Raw genomic sequence first — 13,411 nt, 5'->3', positions numbered from 1 at the left:
GGAATTTGCAGTTTCCTTCACTGACTGCTGGTGATTAAACTTTTAATCAACCACAATGTTCCTTCAAGATTTTAATTACATTTGCTCTTTCTACGCTGTTTTTGATATCAAGTGAACTTTTAAAAAGCCACAATCATCTTCCACAGAACTAAAAACGAATTGAAATTCTGCCATGCAATTTTGAGCTGACATTTTTATAATTACAGAGAAGCAGCTACATAAAAATAATGTTGGTGCTGAGCGCCGGCACCTGAGGCTGCATCGGTGTGGTGCCCTGGGGTTAGGCCTCCGGAGCTGGGCAGTGCCTGTGGAGCATTCCCACAGAAATACCCACAGCCAGAAGAGAGGGGTGGACGGGGGGGAGAAAGGATGAAGGACAGAAATGCCTTTAGCAGAGCTGTGGCTGCTGTTTGCGGTGGGACTGTGGGCACGCCATAGTTTTGTTGGCTCTGCTACTGCTGTGTTTCTGAAGCATGTTAAAAAGTGATGGTAAATTCACATAAAAATAATTGTGATAAGGACAGGGAAAATTCAGCAGAGAATCTGCATGCACAATAAATGGTGTGAATAGCGAGAGTTTTCCCGTGGAGTTTTCACACTGACTTAACCTTATCAAATCCAGATGCTGAAGCTGATGGCATTGTGATTCTGGTTCTTGTATGTTTTGATTTTTATTGAAAGATATTTTAAGAGAAATATTCCTGATACTGTAATGTCCTATTCCTTGCCACTGTTTCTGGGGAGGAGTACAAACTGTATGAGCACAGCACTTCTGCACCTTGTAACAGCACGGACTCAAATTTAGAAGTAAAAGAAAGTAACCATGCCAGGATATTTATTAATAGGATGTTAGTAGTGGCATATTGAAGTAACTTGAGTGAAATCTTTCTTAATGGTAGCGAAATTCACAAATTGTGTTTATTTGCAAGTATGACTAACTTTGAAAAGTGTCCTAGCATTAGCTGTACAAGAGTGGTATGTTTTACTGAAGAATTCTGCTGTTCTGCGGGGACTGAGATGCAGTAACGTCTGTGAGGAGAAACAGCACATTTCTGAGAGGCCTTGTTCAAGGCTGGGGGGTGATTTGGTTTCTGTTAATATCTTCCCTCCCAAAAGTATGTCCTACAGTCAAGCCAGTTGCACTGGCCAAAGTCTCTAACGTAAATACATGATAAGATTTGGATTGCCCACCTTTTCTGGCTACCAGAATTGTCAGAATTGATGAATTTCCAGGTTTCTTTGCTTAGGCAAAACAACTCTCTACCCTTTGCTCTGAGAAGTGATTATTTATTTATAGGAGGGTGTTACTGGTACCTTGCTGGCTTTGCAGTTTGTTTCTGTCTTGTTTTGCAAGCTCTGGAGACGGTCTGTTAGCAATGCAGTTATTTGGGGAGAAGAAATTTGCTGTAGATCTGCTTGTGTATTTAAGGGACAACTCAGTGTTGGGTGGATGGATATGCAGCCCTCTTTGTTTTGGAGGTCGATAACACACCGGAGTCGCACTGCACTGTTGTTAGGCTTAGGAAATCCTCAGCTTCTGCAAGTTGGAAATATTTGTTACTGCTTTATATGTGTGAAGGTCTTCAAATTTGCTTTTAAGGAGTTTTCAACTGGGTTTTAGAACTAAGCCTCTTGGTGAATGTTGGTTTCATGATATGTCAGTTCAAACTGCAGGTTCAGGCTGCTGCCTAATCACACCTGAGAAGATGTCAGTGGGATCCCACAAGCCGGGGGCGGTCTTAGTGTGCTTGTTTGTGTTGCATCCTTATGCCAGCAGCACAAGGGTTTCTGTCAGCATTTGCCACATGCAGTGGCCACCTCCTGTCTTCCTTGTACATCTTTTCTGTCATGCAATGTGTTTAATATGCATAAAAGGCCCTCAAGTGACAGATCTTGGGCCTGCCTTTATCCCATTGTCCTCTGAAGATGCAGAACATAGGCTAGAAGTAAACTGATATCCAAAGCCGTAAGTATCCCACCTTAATAGGATTATTTACAAAATACTCCCACAGGACTGAATCTAAAGTATCATCCGCGAGGCACAGAAAGCCAAGGGCCTACCGGCTGGGTGCTTTCGATGGGCACCTTCGTTGGATTATCAAGGCTTCTCCATTCCCCTCACCTGCACTTCTGATACAGGTGGTTCCCGAGAACCTGTCCTGAACTATCAAGCTTTTCTCCGTCCATTACTATTTAATAGGCTATAAAGATTGTTACCTGGATAAAACCTGATGCCGTAAGGACAAATGGATGGAAGAGACAACCTGCCAAAGCTAGCAAAGTAATAACCCGGGGGCTTTAGTGGTAAGATGAAGTGTTTTTTACTTTGTGACAGTTTATCACAGAGATAAATGTGGTTTTGGTTTCTGTAAACATGGCAGGTTTTGTTGTTGTCATTTGTGCAGTGAAGAAAGCAAGGTCATGTCTGTTATTTACTTGTTGGTGCTTTCAGCTTGGTCTGGATAAATGATATAAGTAGCAACCCAACATAGGTCTACTATATTGAAAGTCAAGTTGGAGAAAAAGGAAGCGAAAACTTTAAAACCACGTAAACAAAGTTAACAGCCCTTGTGCAGTAGTGATCTTGCCCTATTGGATGCATTGATCCCAGCATTCCTGGACCTGGAATGGTCTTTAACTCATAATCAACAAGTCCAGATATTTTGCAAATAAATCAGCAATAACCTTTAATACTATAGAAAAGACAAGTTCTGTTGGTCTGCTGTACTGGTGTGTTCAGTAGCTCATCAGTGATGGAATAAATGCAGGATATAGCACTTAACTAGGCTGTAGGAAAGTGATATTAATGGCAAAAAACGAAAGGGAAGTATTAATTGCAGGGAATAATTGTGATACATCTGAAGTTGCATATTATCACCCTCAAAGTAGTGGGGAAGCCATGATACAACATCTAGTTAAAGTCTTTCCCCCTCCCGAGGGAAACAATTAGAAAATATTACAAGCAAAATAGCTCTCTGAATTCTTTGGAGTCACCATCATTAAACAGAAAGTGAGAGTGAATATTTGATTACATATGCAATCAGGAGGGAAAATAGGGCCTGTTACAGTATTACTGCTCGTCAAGACTGTATTCACTGGGAAGTGAAATGTCTCTGCCTGGCAATCCTTGCTTAAGGATCTGGTTGTGCCTGGAGGAGACAGTTCTTAAGACTTTAGTCTTTGGCAGCCAAGAAAAACAGCTTTTACCACACAAGGACCCTAGGTACACTAAGGAGGGTGAAGTAGGACACGTCTGAGACCCTTATTTACACGTTCGAAACACCAGTGGTTTGCATTCGTCCTGTTTTCCTGTGATTTCCTACATGATCTTGTAGGGGTTGTTTGCCCTGATGCAGTTTTTCTGGCTGCCCATGTGTGGGCTTCCTGGGCAGGCAGGGGGACGTGGGTCAAACAGGCCAAATGAGAGCTCCCTCCCCTCTTGCCTTTCCACCTTCTCTGAAAGGAAAAGCAGACATATCCCCTTAACACGTCCCCCAACCTTCTCAGCGGTATTTCCAGGGCCAGAACATCTTCTCCCAGCCCCACTCGTCTACCTACAAGGGTTACCCCCCGTTCATGTAAATTGTCCTGTGGGCTATGTTTTTGTTGCTGACTTAACCTGAGCCGTTCCTGCTTGCATTAATTAATACAGAATTAATTTAGCTTGTGCGAGAGCTGCAACGCCACCAACTAATGTTTGAATCATGCAGTGTGAATATATTAGCAGCTGGCAGGTTGTGTTAACTTGAGCTCCAGTTTGCAATCCCTGGCAGGCTAATAAAACCCGCTTTAAGGCAATACCACATGGAAATTAAGGGGAGGGTTAAGTGTCCTTTGGAATTGAATTTGAAGGTGTGGTGGCTCTGTTTTACACAACTTCATCCTCAAGAACAATCCAAGGTGAGGCGTGCAGAAGCCCGGGTGCCCAAGCCTGGGCAGCAGAAGGGGCTCTCTGAGAGGGGCTAAAGGGGTGGGTGCCGTCGAAGCAGGGGGGAATTGATCATACTGGAAAAAATTATTCCCTGTTCTACTAAGTAAATGTTAAAAAAGGAAAAAAAAGCCTGGTTTGGGATTTGGAAAAAGTCTTAAATCCTTTCAGCCCTTTATCGCTAAAATAAAGCTTCTGCTCCTGTTACTTAGTGCTGTTTAAGTTATTGCATCGTGACAGTCTCTTTAGCACATCCTTCAAAGAGTGGTTTTCTCAAATTAGTTTGCTTCAGATATCCACATCTCACTTGTTTAATAAAGACACTAATTCAAAAAGAATAGTTATGTGGCATTTTCTTAACACATAGTAGGCTTAAAATTAAGTTACCATATCGTTTGTGTCGATATTGATACTTGAAAAACAGGTTTATTTATTTTTATCTCATTAGTTTTGTAGTTTGTCTATTTTGAAGAGGTACTTGTCAGTAAATCCTTATACTCTTGGCTTCAGAAGTACCAGCCAAGAGCTTTTGTGAAAGTACTAGACGCATGGAATTGTAATAAACATGAAAAGGATAATGTCATTCAATACAGAATATATCCAAGTTTCTGCCCCAAAATTGAGCTGTACCTTTGAGTTAGGTAACAACACGTTTAAAAGAATTGCTCACTGATCCCTTATTTTTTGAATCATCAAGAAAATTCAATCTCCCCAAACAGCTTCAGAAAGGTTTGGGTGAGATGTAATTACAAAAGAAGGATCAGAAGATCAAAGAACAACGCTGAGCACAATGTAGCAGAAGACTGCAAAGCAAAGCTGAAGGGAGAAAAGAAGATTGCACAAAAAAGTTGAAGAACTTGAAATTTTTCAGGCACAAAAGGAACAAGAGGTCACTGAAAAATTCAGTGGAGTTTCAAGAAGCAATTTACTGACAAAAGGAGCAGACATTTCTCAGAGGGATTTGATGAATTTGTAACCTTGGTGCTCACCTGGCAAGGTGTAGGTCAGCTGCCAGAAAGATAGAAACCTGCCACAGAGAGGGGAGGAAATGCCGGAGGAAATCACGCTCGCCCAGGATCAGCCAAAATGCAATGAGCCTGTGATGCCTCCCAGCACTCCAGGAAGCCAACCTTCCTGAAGTGGTGCTTAATCAACTTCAAGTGGGCCAAGGGTCAAATAATTTCAAAAGAGAGATATTTTTTTAATCCTCCTCTCCTGTGTTTTTTCTCATTCTCTGTGTGCCCTCACTCTCCCACCCCAATTCAATATTTAATGTGCTGTTAGCATTTGTGGGTGAGTCTGATTGTGACAGACTAAATGCAAAGCCTGGCTTTAAGAAGCCTGTTGGATATTTTCTTTATCTCTCTCATCCTCCCACATGATGCCCTACAGCTCAGCCCTGTGCTCCTTCCCTCAGCTGCCTTTGGTACATGTTGAATTCCAGTTTTATTGCTGTCTGACCTTGGACACGGGGTGTAACTGAGGCAACACCAGGAATGCGGACCTGGGGCAGCGTTAAACCTCATCCTCTAGATTGAGCACAAGATAAAGGCTGTGTCAGATACTTGGATGCTGATTAGTAAAGGAGGAAAGACGTAGTACTGGTGCATGTAATATATGGAGGCATTTATTCACAAGCAGAATTTATCTAAAATTGTTTCAAGGTTGCTGCTTGTAATGGTTTGTTTGCTTTCTAGAGCTGGGCCCCTTCCTTTCCCAGCTTCTGAGCTGTGGTCAGCTTCTTGAGGGGACAGGGCATGTAAGCTCTTGGTGGAAAACAGCTTTTTCTCAGCAATAGAGAAAACCCTCTTTCTACCCTCACTGCCTACGAATTTCTGTAACTTCATCCAATGGAGAGATTTTCTGCTCATCACCAAAGCAGCGAGCCCTTTTTCAGGTTTATCTATGACACGGCACAGCACATTTTATATATGACATCCCTTTCTAAATGTCATTAATGTTGGATTGGGTGTACTGATGGAACAATTTCAAATGCATGCGCTGCTGCTGATCTCTTTTGCTTCTGTCTGGACCAGTCATTTTCACATGTGAATACTTATGCTATGCTAATCCATGCCTTCTTAATATATTTAGTACCAATTAGCATAAGCAAGGTTGCTGAATGCCGTAATTTAAATGCTAGGCACAGCTATTTTGCCTGTGACAGGAAGGTATGAAAAATAATTTTAACAAATATTTGTAATCAAGAAACTACAGAGAAATTGCCTTTGAATGGCTATATAACAACCAGAACACAAGGCCCAACATTTTAGATTTACAGTGCATCAGTTCTCTAACCAGCATGGATTTGCAGCCAGAAAGGTTTGCATATCTGCCAACGTGAAAAGAAATGAAATTATGAGGAATGCTTTTCATTAGTAATTTTTATTATTTTTTTTTGCTGCTGCTGCTGCAAAATGTATCATGTTGTGGCTTTATAACATCTACCCATGGAGCTCATATGCAAAGCGGAGATGAGTGGAAAAGCCCCCTTGGACTTGGCTCATATTTCAAACGGAGAACTTCAGCAGTAGCTCAGGCTTAGCTCTGACTCAAGCACTTCTCGTGTAGCAGAAAGTACCATTTCACTGAATTTCACTGAATTTTTTTAGAGTTGGAAGGGACCGTATAGATCATCTAGTCCAACTCCCCTGCTGAAGCAGGATTGCTTAGAGAATGCTACTCAGGACTGCATCCAGGCGGGTCTTGAAAATCTCCAAAGAAGGGGACTCCACAACCTCCCTGGGCAGCCTGTTCCAGGGCTCTGTCACCCTCACCGTGAAGAAATTCTTTCTCATATTCGAGTGGAACCTCCTATGTTCCAACTTGTGCCCATTGCCCCTTGTCCTGTCACTGGCAACCACTGAAAAGAGTCTAGCTCCCTCCTCCTTCAACCCACCCTTTAGGTATTTGTAAACATAGATAAGGTCTCCCCTCAGCCTTCTCTTCTCCAGGCTAAAGAGTCCCAGCTCTCTCAGCCTTTCTTCATAAGGGAGATGCTCCAATCCTTGAATCATCCTCGTTGCCCTTTGCTGGACTCTTTCCAGTAGTTCCCTATCCCTCTTGAATTGGGGAGCCCAGAACTGGACGCAGTATTCCAGTTGTGGCCTCACCAGTGCAGAGTAGAGGGGGAGAATGACTTCCCTCGACCTACTAGCCACACTCTTCCCTATGCAGCCCAGGATTCCGTTGGCCTTCCTGTCCATAAGAGCACATTGCTTGTTCATTGTCATTTTGCTGTCTACCAGGACCCCCAGATCTTTCTCTTTAGAACTTGACTCCAGCAGGTCCACACCTAACCTGTATTGGTGCCTGACATTCTTCTTCCCCAGATGTAGCACCTTACACTTTTCCCTGTTGAACCTCATGAGGTTCTTCCTTGCCCAGCTCTCCAGCCTGTCCAGGTCTCTCTGGATGGCAGCACGGCCCTCCGGGGTGTCAGCCACCCCACCCAACTTGGTATCATCAGCAAACTTGCTGAGGATACACTCTGTCCCCTCGTCCAGGTCACTGATGATCCATTCTTGGGATCTGTACAGTATTCAGACCCCAGGCTAGTTAGGCTAAACTTTTAATTCAACTTAAAGTTGCAGACAGTTCTTTCAGGTGTTTTGGACTAGGAACTAACTCCATGTATGTATGTTATACAGCACTGTGGGTATGTAAACATGTCAGCAGACCTGTATGTTCACTATCTGGTACTGCCAGCATCTGTGGAAGAACTCTATTTACTAGGGGAAGCCTGCAGCTGTGTGTATACATGTATTTTTTGATACCTAGCATCTAGAACAATGGCTATGTGTGTCTTTAGGTATATATTAAGCATTTGGCAAAGCATAATCTAATTTTCAATTTGGGATCAGAATCTTTATCTTCATGTAAATGGCAGCAAGGGTGAAACTAACTACAAGACTTAGGAGATCGTTTTGTTACCCACAAATGTGTTCTTAGAGTGAATGTTGAAGATTCATGCCAAAAAAACATAGAATATGCTTAACCTTTGTGTAACACTTGCTCAGATTTTAGCAGTTTTTAGAATTGTCATTGTGACTTTTCCCAACATTTATTCTGGTAGAATTGGGCCAACCCTAGTGCAACAGGGATCTCTTTTTTTTTTTTTTTTTTTTTTTCTTTCTCTCTCTCCTTCTCCTTTGTTTCTTTTTTTTCCCCTTTTTCCTTCCCATGTCATTGGAAATAATTCCTGGGTGTTACAGGGCACTGTTTTGTTTAGATTGCCAGCCCCGTACTAGAACACTAGGAAAGGTCAGTGCATCCCAGTAGGTGTTTTATTGTAATTGGTTAGGTGAGCCTCAGATTCATATTCTTGGAGTGCTCTGATATTCACAGCAGGAACAGAGAATGACTTTATTTGAGTATATTTTTTTTTTTATTGCTGTATCTTAGAGCAATGAATCTGGTGACTCCACTAAGATCAGAACCAGTGAACCTTTATTCCCATTTTTTTCTGACGCTGAATTTGGAACTTTTCTTATCTTTCCACGTAGAAGAGCAGGAAAATATTTGACTTTCTCTCTAGGAGAGAAGAAAATATGTATTTCAGTTTTTAAAATGTTACTGTAGTCTGAATGTCATTGGGAAAATGATAACCTCATGGATAATAGTTTTCTGTGTTTGTCCAGTTGGGGTTTGCGGCTTTAACTTAAAGCTGATACATGCCAGCCTCTCTCTGCCTCAGTTCATACACAAACTCACTTGCAGTTTGTATTAACTGGCTGTGCCGGGGGGACAGCTCGCTCCAGGGGCTTCTGTAGAGCGGGAGGGTGAAGGCACAGAGAGAAGCAGCAGATGGGACCTCCTCTGGCCCCGGGGCCCAGGCAGAGCCCGTTCCCGGGCCAGGCACGCAGCAGCCACTGCTGGGAATCAGCCTGAGTCTCTTAGATGCCTCATGGCTGCTTCAGGCAAGGGCTTTTTCCACTAGATTAATGACATCTTGATGACAATCTTCATAGCTCACAGAAGAGGATTGCTGAAGATTTGTTTCCTATAAGTTTGCTATTAATTTTTTTGCTGTCATTCCTTTGGCAAGAATTAAATCTAAACCACAGAATAAGTCTTTTGCAGAAGGCGTATGGAGGGAACCTGGAAAGAAAACAAAGAACTGTCTGGAATTTACTGATCTGCAACTGATGAGAAGTTATTCATCAGCTTCATGAGCAAATTGCCAATGCTGTAGCTGTCTAGCTATTTAATGTACCGTCCATGTTATGGCAAAGGTTGGTGTAGCTTTTTTTCCATGGAGAGGCATTCCCAGTTACAACCTGCTACTCTGCAGAGATGCAAAAATTCCCGCCCCGTATGGGTTAGCAACAGGGTTTTACTGAGGAGGGGATCTGCGGGAACGTTAATCACTGCCTTTGGCCCAGCACAGGAATAAAACACCGTCGTGCTTGCGAGAGCACCAAACAGGTCAGACAACTACTGGCTAATAGTGTATTTGTTGTGGGAGATACTTGCTTTGCCCAAAGAAGATTAGTGCCTACTCTTGGTGTTCATGCAGTCTGTGTGTGTTGAAATAAGTCTCCTTGTAACAAATAACAGAGTTTTATATACTACTTACACTAATCGAGTATGGGTCAGCTTCTTAGGCTACTGGAGCATGTGCTCTAGACGCTGATAGGAGGAGGGAAAAAAGGCAAAAATAACAGTACTATTTTCTGCATGTGTGAAAAGCATGTGGTGGACAAGACAGTAATTCTGTTTGCTTTGTAAATTTTATTCTGCAAACAGAAATTTCTTCTTTTGTCCATATAATATATATATCTGTTGTGTGGATATGCATGAGGCGTGGAAATATAGGACTGACTTCTTTGTATGTGTGAAATCAGCATAGCTTCCTGAACTGGCGTCATGCACCGGTCCTTTTCTCCAGTGGAAGGGTTGGCCCCAGTAGCACAGCAGGGACTCTGCTTCCCTGCCAGCCCTTCTGTGGCTGAGAACCACACTCTGCCAGCCTGGCTGGTTCATCTCACACCGTAAAGACAATGTGTTCCAAAAAGTGATGATACTCAGTTCTGAAGATACCCTTGACTGGGTTAATTGGGTGTGTTGAATTGGGTGGGTTGAAGGAGGAGGGAGCCAGACTCTTTTCAGTGGTTGCCAGTGACAGGACAAGGGGCAATGGGCACAAGTTGGAACATAGGAGGTTCCACTCAAATATGAGAAGAAACTTCTTTACGGTGAGGGTGCCAGAGCCCTGGAACAGGCTGCCCAGGGAGGTTGTGGAGTCCCCTTCTTTGGAGATTTTCAAGACCCGCCTGGATGCAGTCCTGAGTAACATGCTCTGACATGCTCTGGGCAATCCTGCTTCGGCAGGGGAGTTGGACTAGATGATCTTTATGGTCCCTTCCAACTCTAAAAATTCAGTGAAATTCAGTGAAATTAAAAATAATATAGATATTCTGAACTGAATGTCTGCATTTGAGGTTTGGGTCCATTGGCTTTAACTGAGGTTGTTACACGCTCTACCCTACTGATGCTACATCTTGAAATGGAATGTTCTTAATTAGTTAATAACCCCAGAGAGTATCTGTATTGGTATATTGGACAGAATTTGAAAATAACTATCACTGATGATGTGATTTGGGGAGCACTTCAGCATCAAGATGAAAGTTATTAGGTAATTGTAATAATAATAATAATTCAGTCCACCAGCTAGCACTATAGGAATGGCATATATCCCTTTTATTGGAAGAATTCTTCATCTGCTGTGACCTTAATGTGAATTCTCTCACATAAACGAAGTTAAGATGGAGTTATAGATGGAAATACTCACTGGTACTGCCGAGAGAAACATGTTACAGGGACACTGCAGCTACTCCCCAAAACAGATAATTCTCTGCAAAATGTAGACACATCTAAATTTGACAAGATATTTTTAGTGGGTTTTTTGAGGTTGATTTTTTTTTTCACATCTTAACTTTCTAGTTCTGTGTCCTTCTGCATTGTTATAATGCAACTGAATCTAGATAAAAATTAGCTGCTTAAGAAACAGATTTTCTAAACCTTTTTGTTTCCCAAAAGGCTGCTGTTTTCCTTTGGTCAAAGGTAGGAAGGGTTTGGGTCCCATTATGATTTCAGGATTTCATCATCCTGAAAACGTTTACTGAAAGTGTACATTGTCAGGGATTTTAACTACTTGAGAACTACCTGAAATATTAATTTTTATTATTTTTCTTTTCTGTGAACATCAATGTAGAACAAACCCTATTTTGTCCCATAGGTCCTGTGGCAAGGAGGTTTCAATTTAATGATCCCACTATTACGCTACTTTCTCAGTCATCCCTAGTCCCATTTAATTTACCTTTACTTGTAAATTTTACATTTACTTGTATATGTAAACTGGAGCATGATCTTTCTGGTGCCATTTAATCTTTGTTTTAATTTGGTGAATTATATCAGTGTGTTAATTGCTGGCAGTAATCATTGCACATGTCACAGACCTTGAAGTTTCCATAGGGACGATGTGATTCCCCATGATTGCTTGCATAGATACTGGTGAACCACTGCCCTGCTCACATCTGACATTGGTTCCTAAGCTTGCTTTTGTCTGTGATTGCTGTAGCTATAGTGGGATATGGGATATAATATGGCTTTAGTCGAGTATTCAGAGCAGGTGCCACATCTTAACTTCAAAGTCTGTTTATGTCCAGCCCGCAGTAAAGAGTCTGCTCCATCTTGCACAAAAATTATGTCGTTCAATACACGTTAACGATGAATCAAAACATTCCCACGCAATGTGCTAGACTGATGCTAATGTATTGAGGGGGACCTTTGTAGCAAAACCAAACTCTTAATTTGCTGCAAGTAGGTTGTACAGGCGGAGCATCAGGAGATGTGAGTTTGCAGGGTGGAGAACACAGAGGCACAAACCTGGCTGTTGGGTGCTCAGGATGTTACGAGCCTGGGGGACGTTGATGCTTACTTTCTCTTAATGAAACTTGCCAAGCTAATCTTCATTTTAATGCATTGGTTTATCCAGCTTCAAACAGCAAACATTTTAGTAGAATAATCCTATCAGGTTTTTTGCAGCAGGAAAAAATTACAGCATAGGACATAAACATAAAATTATGAATCTTCATTAAGAAAGTCGTGCTTATTTTGAAAGTTATGTAATGAATGTTGTATGTCATTTCAGTGAAAGTGTGATGCCATTAATAATTAGAAAAATTAAAAATGATGACTTGTCTAGAGCATCTTCTAGCAGGACCTGACCAGGCAAACATCCATGTCTGTCGTGCATTCCTGGCATGTACAGAATGAAACAGCACAAATGTACAAACTGAATATCATTTTATTTAGCATATTTTTAACCTGATGTGATTTCACTTGGCACGAGCTGAACTTATGTAGAGGTGTCTAATGGCTGCTCTTGTTCTCTTTTACAAGACCCTAATGGTGACAAGTAAAATGTGAAAGAAAAATAGCTGGTTAACTATCCACGTTAGTTACTCAGGGGTATCTGCATCTGTTCAATGACCTGAATTATACGTGGTTAGTTTGGCACGTTTCTTTGAAGTGCACTAAAGCAAAAGGAAAGGAGAGATCCAAGATGATCTGAATGTCTTCTCCACCCTCCTCATCTCTCTAAAGCAAACTCACTGATTGTTGAATTGTTTGGAGTCAATTTATCAGTCATCCATGGAAATACTGAATAATTAAAAATTGCTTTTTCTTTCTCAGTAAAGCTTCTTTGACCATTATCACAAGACAGAAATGAAACTGCCTGTTAACCCAGATTGACATTTATTGTTCACATTCTTTATATAGTTTTGACATATTCTCTTTAATGCTTCTGGGAACAAAACACCATTGAATTCTTGTCTGCCGCTCAGCTCGCTTAGTTTGTAAGTTCAGGCGGTGCCAAGCTGATGCTGGGCATGTGAGCGAGGGAGCACGTACATGCCACGCTCTGGCATGGCCTGTCCCAGCTGTTGGGAGAGATGTCCTTGTCACCACACACACGACCAGGACACGTTTCCCCGGTATCATTCACTGTGTTTGGTTGCAGTGTCTGTCGCACTGAGCCCGTTACTGTAGCTGTACATTTACCCTGTAACGCTCATAGAGGCTGTGGATGGGAGAGAAATGTTCGTGTATTAAGATAAAAAGGTGCTTTACTGAGCTTTGGGTTTGTGAGTGTACCTGGTACTTGGCGTTGGCTTCTTGATGTTCCCTGGGGTGTTTTTAGCAGCCAAGTGCCATTTTTGTGAATATTGCCATCACTGCTGCCAGTACCATAACAGGGAGCGGGACTTAATGCCTACTTGGCAGCTGGATTATTGTATTCCCCTTACACAGGGCTGTCTCCATCAGGCTTTGTGGGACACAGTGTGATCCAGTTCTAGCATCTCTGCCCTGGTCTCTCTTCCTGCAAAGGGAAAAGACTTTCGGGATCTTCTGTTACCACTGGCTGCCAAAATTCCCTTTAAAAGCCGGTTCTGTACGTGCAAGATGCCTTAACAC

The sequence above is a fragment of the Numenius arquata genome, chromosome 11 (genome assembly GCF_964106895.1).
Source record: "Numenius arquata chromosome 11, bNumArq3.hap1.1, whole genome shotgun sequence".
Classification (NCBI taxonomy): Eukaryota; Metazoa; Chordata; class Aves; order Charadriiformes; family Scolopacidae; genus Numenius; species Numenius arquata.
This window is presented reverse-complemented; position numbering follows the sequence as displayed.